Genomic DNA, 11,621 nt, shown 5'->3' with positions numbered 1-11,621 from the left:
TGAGGACTCAAGACGTCTTGACTATGGCGGTGGATTCATATGGCAAGGCTTTGAGGGAGCTTGCCAAGGAGCACAAGAAGATGAGGAAGTCAAGGGCGTCTAAGGAGTCGATGAGAGTGCTATGGACTGATGTGGATAGGCTATTAGCAGAACATATTCCTTTAGACTTGTTATTGGGGGATCCAGCCCCAGCAGCAGATCCAGCCCCAGTAGCAACACCAGTGCCACAGCCACAGCAGGAGCAGGAGCAGGCACCAAGGCCCCCAAGAAAGAATCCCCAGTTCAGTTGGTGCAATTATTGAGCTACTAGACCCACATGAGACCCCCTCCAGTGATGCACCTATCAGTCAGCTGGTTCAGGAGCAGGCCCCAGTCCCAGCAGCTGAGCAGTAGGAGATCGGGAACCAGTCTGAGGTTCCCATACATACAGAGGACTTGGGGACCACTGATGATCCCATGCAGATAGACCAGGCCTAGGGAGATCCTATATCCTTTCTTTTGTTTTGATATTTATTTGATAGTTGGCATTGAGGACAATGCCAGCTTTTATTCCTGGGGGTGCGCCCTACTTTTTTCTGGATGACTGTATATATATAGATTCTTAGTTTATTTTTATTTATTTTGTGTTTTTTTTACTTTGGGCTGTATATAACTTTACATTTCTGTATATATTTATCCCTCGTTGTATATTCTACTCCCCTATTGTAAATATTCATTCTATTTTCTATTTTCGCAAAATTTTTGTTTTTAGCTTTGTAGTTAGGCTCGTAGCCGCTTATTTTGATTTTGGCGTTTCCAATAAGCTCTTGGTTTTCATAATGCCACGGTTCTTTCCAAGAGTGGAGTATTGTGCGAACCGGGTGGCTCTTCCCAATAATAGATGGCGTGACAACCTTCTTAAGGGTTTGAGTCCGTTTCTTTGATTTTTCTTTTGTTTTTGATAGCATAATTAAAGGCACCTCAAGCAAAGCTTCACTTGGGCCTAGTACATTTGCCTTTGATCCCATGGTCAAAGACATAATGTTGTGTTCAAGATGGTGAAAGTCGTAGCTTTGAGACTCTTGCGTTGACCAAACGATCATCATGTAGTCTTTTTGGACCATTGTGTGTTTAAATCATAAGTAAGGTCATTGTGGTCCCTCGACTTGATGTCTTTAGCAAATCCCTAGCGTGTATGGTGAGGAATTGAAATTTTAGTCCAAGTCCCGAGCCAATGGTCTAGAACTTGGCCTAAATGTCTGTTGAGGCGAAATCCTAGGTGAAATTTGACTTGAGAAATGATTATAGACTCTCCTTGATCCAAATGCTAAGTTGAACAATTTCATAGCCTTCCAATGAAATAATCCCTAGTTAACCCTTTTGAGCCTTAAACCTTTTTCTTTCAAGAACCAATGCTACAAGCCTATACACGTTCTAAACGATTACCCTCTCTCGGCACTCAAATCTTCCCTTGAGTAATGGCAAAAATCTAAGTTTGGGGGAGAGACAAGAAATGAAGCAATGCAGTAAGGTACAAAAGAAAGAAAAGAAGGCAATGAAAAAGCAAGAAAAGAAAAAGGACAAAAAGGAAGTCCCATGTGAACAAGAATAAAAAAGGATTCAAGGAAAACAAAAGTGAAAAAGGTGTGGAGAAAGTAGAAAAAGGAGAAATATTTTGAATTGTATAAGAAAAAGTGACAATGTATCTCTAACCCCTTGTGAAGAAGTGAAATCCTCAAAAAGAGCCAAGAAAGTTGCGCCGAAATGAATCAAAAGAAGTGCTTAAGGGAAGATTGAACCCACGTGAATAAAAATATGTCCTACCCTTGCCTAAAAGCCTTTACAATGACTCCACAAAAGCCCTATTTGATCTCAAGTTGAAGGGAGCTTACATTAGTGGATACTTACATAAGGGGCAAGCATATGGTACTTAGAACCGGACTTGTGACCTTCCTTTTTGAGAGAGATGAGTGAAATTTCATTTGCTTCGATTTGTGTGTCAATATTTAAAAGGTGATGTTCGCTTAGGGAGAGTTGATGATGTAAGAGTTTGGGTTCCACAATAACCAAAGTAAGTGAGAAAAGCTCTTTGATGAAATGTGTTAACTCTTGATGCTCTTGTGTCACACTTGATCCATAGTTTCAAAGTTTTAAATGTGTTAATGATGCATTCGTATTGAGGGCAATTGTTAGTCCCAATTGATACTTGTGGAGGTTATTTTAAGATAGCTGGAATTACTTGGATGTTCCTTTAAGGGGTGGGTCTTATTTGTTTGCTAGAGGACAAGCAAAGGTTTAACTTTGGGGGAGTTGATAAGTTAGGATTTAAAGTGTTTATGTCCCTACTTGCCTATGCTTTGAGTATAAATTGATACAAAAATAGTCCCAAAATACTCACAAGTTGTGCTTGATTGCAGGGTTGATTGATAAAGTGACGAAATATCAAAGATCGGCTCAAAAAGGAGTGAAACCTGCTCAAGTATCAAAGATCAAGAGAAGTGAAGAAAAAGGGGCCTAGTGCGAACCGCGTAACAATGACCGCGGTCGCACTAGGAGGTTCTGAGACTGGACATTTTCAATCTTAAGGTCACGCGGCCGCGGTAGGATTCATGCAGCCCGTGGAGAAGCTTCGCGGCCGCACTCCTGCTCTGTGTGGTCCGCGTTCATAGGGTTCAGCAAAGGGCATTTGTCCTCACGCGGTCCGCGGTCATGTCTGCGCGGACCGCGCCAGTTGCCTTCGCGGCCGCGGTACACTCCCACGCGGTTCGCATCTCCTAGTTCAAGTCATCAAACAACTGAAGCCCAAGAGCCAGTGCGGCTGCGGTCCATTTTGTGCAGCCTGTACTGACCCCACAGGGGTATTTTTATCCAGTTTTTCCAGCCTAGTATAAATAGAACATTTTACTATTTTTTTAAGGGGGCGGTCAGATCTGAGAACAGAAGAAAAGTTGTGCTTGGTGTTGTAGCCATTTTTGGTATATTTGTTTCCCATTAACAATAAATTATTGTAGTTTCTTCTTAGTAATCAATTAGTATGTGTAGTTCTTCATCTATTTCTTCATATTCTTCTTTAATTATGTGTAGCTAAACCCATTAGCTAGGGTTGTGCTCAACCCTAGTGTGGGTAATTGATGGGTGTTGCCATCTAGGGTTAGATTGACTATGAGTGTTTGTTATTTGGGTTAATTTTATGATTTAATTTAGAATTGGTGGTTGCAAACACTAATTCAAGCAGTGTGGGTTTAACTCTTCTTGAGAAAGAGAGTCTATGACCTCAAAATTGACCCAACAAGGAATTGGGATGGACTCATGAGAAATGATAGTCCCAAGTAACAGATTAAATCTTGAGAAAGTAATCACCCTACTTGAACCCTAGTTGCTTGGTCGAATTTGCCAACCCAATTGGTCTCGAGAGAGTCAATTGGGCAAAATCACTCTCTCTAACGAGAGGTGTGAGAGTGGGTAAAATTGTGCAACGGTTATAGCATAAACCCCAAATAAGTCAATCGAACCTAAGTAACATCTACCTGTCAATTAGCCACCAAGGTAATGCCACGACCCTAGTGTTCTTCCTTCCCATTAATTACAACTTAGCAATATTCTCCTAGCATAATCTAGCTTTAATCCGTAGTTTTATAATAGTAGTTATAAATACAAAAACTCAAAAGATGCTTGAAGTGACATTAGAAGCACAACCGCAACTCTAGGCTAGACAAAAAATACAACTCCACTACTAGCTCTCTATGGAAATTCGATCCCGGACCTCTATTTAGGTAAAAGCTATTGCGATCCGCTCTTCCTACCATAGTGTAGTGTCGAGTCAGCAGCGATCACATGCCCACAATATCGGGCCAATAGTCGGAATGCTTTGTGAAGATGAGGAATTTGATTCGGTACTGAAGGCCATTGCAGCCATTGCCGAGATAGAAGAAAAAACAAAAATGGTCGCCAAGCATGAAAGTTCCCCATCAGACGGGAGTCTCGGTAGCCAGTCTTGCTATCCTTTCTACGTTCGGATTATCTCAGGGTGTGATCCGGATGTTTTACTTTATTGTCTTACTTTCTGATGTAAACCCTTCTATCTCCAAAAAAAATCAAAAAAAATAATCAAAAATCAAAAAAATCAAATGAAATTAATATTTCATTTTTCAAGAATGTCTCTTTTCTTAATCTTGTCATTTTTCTTTCTTATTCTCTTTTTAGTTCTATTAAATGCAGATTTTAATAACATGACATGCTTGCGGACTTCATGCCCGGATCCTGAAAGCTGTCAAACCTCGAAATAATGAATCAAGGATTAGATCGCAATGAAGATAAAGTTTAAGGAAATAAAATAAAGAGTTGGAACAACTGAAGGAAAATTGGTTCTAGAATTGGAAAGGTCCATACATTACAACAAGAGTACTGCCAAAAGAGTGCGTTGTACTTGGGACACATCAAAGGAAATGTCCCTGAAATAACTGTCAATACAAATGTAGTCAAAAGGTACTATGTTGGATCCATTATATAATATTAATGTTCTCCGGTTAGGATGAAGAAGGCTTTTCTTTCTCACTATCCAAACACTATCAACCCTTTGCAAACCCTTTGAGCCGATTACTTTTATTTGATTACCCTCTTTGGAACCTAAAAGTGTTATTGAAAAAAAAAGAATGAGATGAAAAGTAAAAAAAAAAGATAGAAGAAAAAGAAAAAAAAAGGAAGAAAAGACAAAGAAAATGAAAAAAACAAAAAAAAAAGAAGAGGAAAACCGGAAAGGAAAAAGAAAGAGAAAACAAAACAAAGCAGAAAACAAAAGAAAATCAAAAACAAAGTTCCCTGAACTATGTTCGACTTGATTCCGAAAGGATACGTAGGCAAGCTCTCTCTAGGGTTCAGTCACACCAAAACAAAAATCCAAAATTACCCCAAAAATGAAATTGGGGCATATATTATAATGGTTCGGCGACAGTTCGCCTAAAAGGTTCCAAAGTTTTAATTCAATCCAAATTCTTTTTACCCCAAATCCTGCTCAATTCCTTCCGGTCAATCGATGAGAATGTTAAAGGATAGGAGAATACAGCTACTTGGATCTGATGCAATCAAAATGAGAGAAATAAAATGAGAGAGTCTTATTGGTGAAAACCCGCACGGGCACCGTAGGGCGATGGTAAGCAGAGAAATTGAAATTGAGAGAGTCTTGTTAGTGAAAACTCGCAAGAGCACTACAAGGCAATGGTGAGAAGAGAAATGAGAGAGATCAGCTCGTGAAAACCCGCAAAGGGTACCACTAATCAAAAAAGAGGATCTTCAGTCACTGATATTAACAGAGTCCTGGCGAGGTTCTCTATTTCAAGGTAAAGTTGTGATGAATTTCTGAGAGTCGGGCGGTTTACACAGATCAAGCATCTAGTCCAAAAGGCATGTCATGTTCATTGAAGTCTGCATTCACTCTAGATAAGTCATTCTTTCCTCTCCCCAAAAGGGATACCTCTCGTTTAAATTTATTATCTTGTCCATTGTTTATTTTTCTTTAAATCCCTTTAGGTTTAACTCTATTCCGGAACTGAGACAAAGAAGGGATGGAAAGACTGATTTGCAGGGCTTTCATTTGACACGAGCTAATGTACAAAAGGCACCCAGCCTCGTCAAAGGCATCAAGCCGACCTCGACTGCCCATGGCGGCCGATGCTCCGGAATTGAAAACTCTTGGAAAGAGAAAATCAAATCGAAGTGCCTATAAAGGCAAATGAAGTTGAAAAGGTTGAGTCCCACGTGGTCAACCATCTCAGCAAAAGTTTGAAAAGCCAAGGTACTAAAATGATCTGAAATTAAAGTTGGAAGAAAGAAGCCAGAAATGAAAGGCCTACAAAGGCGAAATAATGTTGAAAAGGTTAAGTCCCACGTGACTAGTCGTTGCAGTAAAGTTTGAGGAGCCAAAAGTTCCCCAATGTTTCGGAAAAAAAAAAGAAAATAAAAGAAATGAATGAAAAAAGAAAAAAAAAAAAGAAAAGGAAGTCAGAAAGGAAAGGCCTACGAAGGCAAAATAAAGTCGAAAAGGTTGAGTTCCACCGACCAACTGTCATGGCAAAATCTGGAAAAAACCAGAGGTTCTCAGGGCCTGAAATGAAATTGGTCCCCAGGAAACAAGCAGTTGCAATTGAGATCTTCATCAAAGAAGCTGGGTCGAGATCAAGCGACTGAGACAATCAAGGCCCCAAAACTAACCACCATTTCAAACTAACAATTGTTCTTTATTTGAAAAATTTGAAACAGGTGCAATCCAAAGCAACCGTGCAAGAAGCAGGTGCAACCAAAAAAGGAAAAAGAAATGCGCAAGTGCTAGAAACAGCTTTGCAGCAACAATCCATAAAAAGGAAAGTCCCCTCCGAGTTTTTTCCCGCATTTACTCATTCCATAAAATAAAAAAGAAGATAAAGGAAAATGAAATGAAAAAAAAAAAAGATAAGAAGAAAATTCAAAAAAATGGTAGCTTAGGACCCCTAATCTCTACTTTTACGCTTTTCCAACATAGGGCTCCAATCCCTAGTTGAGAATTTTAGACATAGGGTCTCCATTCTCTAGTCACCTTTGTGCCAACATTAGGGCTCCAATTCCTAAGTTGAGATTTTTGACATAGGGCCTACATTCCCTAGTCACCTTTTTTTTTCTAATATTAGGACTCCAATCCCTGAGTTGAGATTTTTAGACATAGGGCCTCCATTCCCGAGTCGCCTTTTTTTGGCCAACATTAGGGCTCCAATCCCTGAGTTGAGATTTTTAGACATTGGGCATCCATTCCCTAGTCGCCTTTTTTTGCCAACATTAGGGCTCCAATCCCTGAGTTGAGATTTTTAGACAAAGGGCCTCCATTCCCTAGTCGCCTTTTGCCAACATTAGGGCTCCAATCCCTAAGTTGAGATTTTTAGACATAGAGTCTTCATTCCATAGTCGCCTTTTACCAACATTAGGGCTCCAATCCCTGAGTTGAGCTTTTTAGACATAGGGCCACCACTCCCTAGTCACCTTTTTTCGCCAACATTAGGGCTCTAATCCCTACGTTGAGATTTTAGACATAGGGTCTCCATTCCCTAGTCGCCTTTTTATGCAAACATTAGGGCTCCAATCCTTGAGTTGAGATTTTTAGACATAGGGCCTCCATTCCCTAATCGCCTTTGTTTTGCCAACATTAGGGCTCCAATCCCTGAGTTGAGATTTTTAGACATAGGGCCTTCATTCCCTAGTCGCTTTTTTTTTTGCAAACATTAGGGCTCCAATCCCTGAGTTGAGATTTTTAGACATAGGGCCTCCATTCCCTAGTCGCCTTTGTTTTGCCAACATTAGGGCTCCAATCCCTGAGTTAAGATTTTTAGGCATAGAGCCTCCATTCCCTAGTTGCCTTTTTTTTTGCCAACATTAGGGCTCCAATCCCTGAGTTGAGATTTTTAGACATAGGGCCTCCATTCCCTAGTCGCCTTTGTTTTGCCAACATTAGGGCTCCAATCCCTGAGTTGAGATTTTTAGGCATAGAGCCTCCATTCCCTAGTTGCCTTTTTTTTTTTGCCAACATTAGTGCTCCAATCCCTGAGTTGAGATTTTTAGACATAGGGCCTCCATTCCCTAGTTGCCTTTTTTGCCAACATTAGGGATCCAATCCCTGAGTTGCAATTTTTAGACATAGAGCCTCCATTCCCTAGTCGCCTTTTTTTTGCCAACATTAGGGCTCCAATCCTTGAGTTGAGATTTTTACACATAGGACCTCCATTCCCTAGTCGCCTTTTTGCCAACATTAGGGCTCCAATCCCTAAGTTGAGATTTTAGACATAGGGTCTCAATTCCCTAGTTGTTCTTTTGCCAACATTAGGGCTCCAATCCCTGAGTTGAGGTTTTAGACTTGTTGCCTCCATTCCCTAGTCGCCTTTTTTGCCAACATAGGGCCTCCATTCTCTAGTTGAAAATTTTAGATATAGGGCTCCATTCCCTAATCTTTCCTCCTAAAGACACACAATCCTTATTTTATCGCTTTCAAAAAAATATTTAGATTTTAGTTACAAATAACTCACGAAATTTTCCTAGTGAAAATTGGGGCAGAAAATTTCTTTCGTTTGTTTGTTTTTGGTGTCTGAGCAGGTTTTACCTCGGGTCACAAAGTTCGAGACGACCAAAAGAATGAGTCTCAATCCAGAACAAAGAAAAGAAGAAAAAGAACAAGAAAAAAAAAAGAAAAGAAGTGAACTCAAGGTGTGGAAGCGGATAAAGATGCGGATTGCTCAAGATATGATTGAAGTCACAAGCTTCGCATGTCCCGCCTTGATCCGAAAAGCTGAAGAAGAAAGAACCATCACCTACAGCTAACAAGTATCAAGATTCAGATCAGGGTCCGTATGAAGAACCAACCAAGATTCAGGATCAAGTTTCAGAAGACTCATAGATAGGAATTTTGTAACTCGTAACTGATAAGCTTAGTTAGTCTTTTTTTATTTTTGATTTTGATGTAATAACGGGACCGGAACCTCGACGGCACCTCGCTCGGCTCTCAACCTTGGTACTCCATCACCTCATTCACTTTTGAACTACACGTGACCTGATTCCTTTATAGCCAAGGATAGGTAGGCAGCTCAGATACCAGGGCTCGATCACATTCTCCTTTCTTGTAGCTTTTGGTCTCTCCAAATAAGGGTCGGGTCAAAAACCTGTCTAGTCATTCTTTGTCTGAAAACTCTTCGCGTTTCCAGTCAAAGAGGGGCAGCTGTAGACATGTGATTTTTGACCCTCCCCAAGATTTTTTATATTTTAGCATGTAAATATTTAATTTAGGCCTAATATAGCTATTTCAACTAATTTTTACTCTTTTACTTTATTTTATTACAAGAAAAATAAAAATTATAAAAATTGTTCCATTAATATTTTGTCGTCATTTTTAATCTTGAAAAAAACCAAAAAAAAATAGTTTATTTTAACGGTCGGTCTTATTTTAACAATTATTTTACTTAAGTAGGACTAATTAATAAATGAGGTCGCATTTTAACCTTGTTCGCGGGAAAAGAATAAAACTTGGGCTCGAGCAACTCATTTTTAGGCCTAATTTTGGACCTAGCCCATAATTCCTAGGCCCATACCCCTAACCTAATCTCTACCCCTATATAATAGTACCTAATGCCTAAATAATGACCTACATCTAAAATTTTGGATCTGTCGTTTCTTCAGCAAAAATGCACAATAAAATCTGGTGCTTCCTCTCCAAACGGGACAATCCTCCCTTAAGCCATCATAGACACCATGAGCTATACCTTTTTACTCTGTTAAAGCATCTACAAAGTTTTCTCAAAAATCAACCATTGATCTACCTCCTTCCAACCTCAAACACAGTCCATGTTTCTATATAAAACTCTAGCAAATAACCTTCAAAATTCACCAGATAACAACGACTTTTTCACCATTAAAACCAGTCCGAAAATCTCCATTAATGCAGCTTTAAAACCAGCTGCGTCGCCCCAAAACCCATGTCCAAAACGACCTCCAAATTAAGCCCCAAAATAGCTTCAAAATTGTAGCGGAAACACACTGCTTCTTCAGCCATCGAACCAGCTGCAAACAGTTCCGAAATCACCAAAATCGGAGGTTCCGTCGAGATCGTCGTTCGAGTGCTCATGTCACGGATCTTGTTTGACTCTTTATTGGGGTTGTAATCTTTGGAATTCATATAGTTTGTTGACGTCGGGAGGTTCGTGTTTTCATCTATTGAAGAAGTTTATTTACTGAATATTAAGGTTCATTCTTACCCTTGCTATTTGAATTCTTTAGTGATTTTTTTTTTGTTTTAAAATTTTCGTTTCCCGTTAAATCCTTTTCAATGTGTTTGTTTGGATTCTAATAATGCATCTGTGATGAGAAAGCTTTGAATGTTTTTTAATTCTTTGTTGTGATGAACTTTTCCATGAGTTTGTTGTGAATATTAAGTGACAGAGGCATCTTGCAATTTTTGAAGTGAACCAAAGAATAAGTGGGTAACTAATTTTTTTTGTTTAAGACAATTCATAGAGCATATAGTAAAATAGATATTTCCGAATGTAAATAAATGATACATAACCATCTTTGGTATACAATTACGTGAGAATAGTTTGAATTGCTTGGTTGTAACCAATATTAGTACTGTGTGTGGTTTACCTTTATGTGGTCAAATATTGAATCATGCTTTAAATGTTCATAATGTGAATTCCTCCTGGTTGTTATGTTTTGGATAATATCTAGTGAGACAATTTTGGTATTGCTACATGGATAATTTAATTGGAGACAAACCAACAGTTCATTGATTTAGGATTTTAAGCTAATAATTTGGTGTCATTCTCATTAAATAACCCATGGCTCTCATGTAATTAATATTAACTCTTTAGAAATCGAGGTGTGTCATTAGCTGAATTTTCAATGGCCCTCACAAACTTGAAAGTGCGTAGTTGATTTAGGCGCGCTATTTAAATTAATTTCCTTAAACTCGGGTGTGCATTTCATGTGACCCAAATCCAAATCTCAACAACGTTAAATAAAATGTATCGTGGACCGCAGGTGCATTTCATGTGGTGTGGTTCAAGACGTGTTTTAAATAACATTGAATCTTCCTAAAAAATAACTAAAAGCGGTTTAACGAGTTAAAATGTACCATAGGCTAAAACATGTATTAGAATCAGATAATAGGCCAATTATGATAATTTAAGCGACCGTGCTAGAACCACGGAATCCGGGGGTGCCTAACACCTTCCCTCGGGTTAACAGAATTCCTTATTCAGAATTTCTGGTTCGCAGACTTCAAAAGGAAAGTCGAAATTTCCTCGATTTGGGATTTAAAATAAACCGGTGACTTGGAACACCAATTAAAATATTCCAAGTGGCGACTCTGAATTGAATAAATAATCTTATTTCGAATAATGTCACTTAAATTGGAAAAAGTCCCCTATATACTCTCGGGTGTGTAAAAAGGAGGTGTGACATTTATCATTTTCTTTTATAGCTTATTTACATCGGATTTTAGATATGGAGTGACATATACTTGTATATATACAGTGTCTTGCAAAGAAAGTAATACACAGCAAATTTTCTACCATTCTTCTATTCTATTCCCTTCAAAGAACAACTTGAATTTGGAACCAAATATTTCATTTGAATTTTATTAATCCAAATGCTTCCATATATAGCCGTGTACACAAAGGAAATGGTGGTTAGTTTATCAAGAAATTTAGGGAAATTTGATAGTTTTCAGATGACTATATATTTACATTTTTATGCATACGCAATGTAAAATCTTATTGATTAGTATAGTATGACATATGTATAATATAGTATGACATATGTTACTGTATGGATGTAAACTAGGGATTCTGGATATATGTTATATACGTCATCAATACACACGTGCACATTCCAATTTTGCCTGCACGAGTAGCCCAATATAGTAAATTGATTGACTCTACTCGTACATGCACGTGTTATAGTAAGTTTTATATTAATTCTCACGTACGTTATGTAAACTTTTTACTTTAATGAATTATTTGGCCAAGAAACTTCTGAATATGTCTTGCGAATGTCTTTAATGAATTTATTCGACAGCGTAAATATTGCACGATATATAAAATTCATCTGTTCATAGGTAATTCACTGTTCAATGAAAA

Source organism: Nicotiana tabacum, chromosome 16 (assembly GCF_000715075.1).
Source record: "Nicotiana tabacum cultivar K326 chromosome 16, ASM71507v2, whole genome shotgun sequence".
In the NCBI taxonomy this organism is placed as follows: Eukaryota; Viridiplantae; Streptophyta; class Magnoliopsida; order Solanales; family Solanaceae; genus Nicotiana; species Nicotiana tabacum.
The sequence above is the reverse complement of the archived record's forward strand: the minus strand, read 5'-3'. Positions refer to the sequence as shown.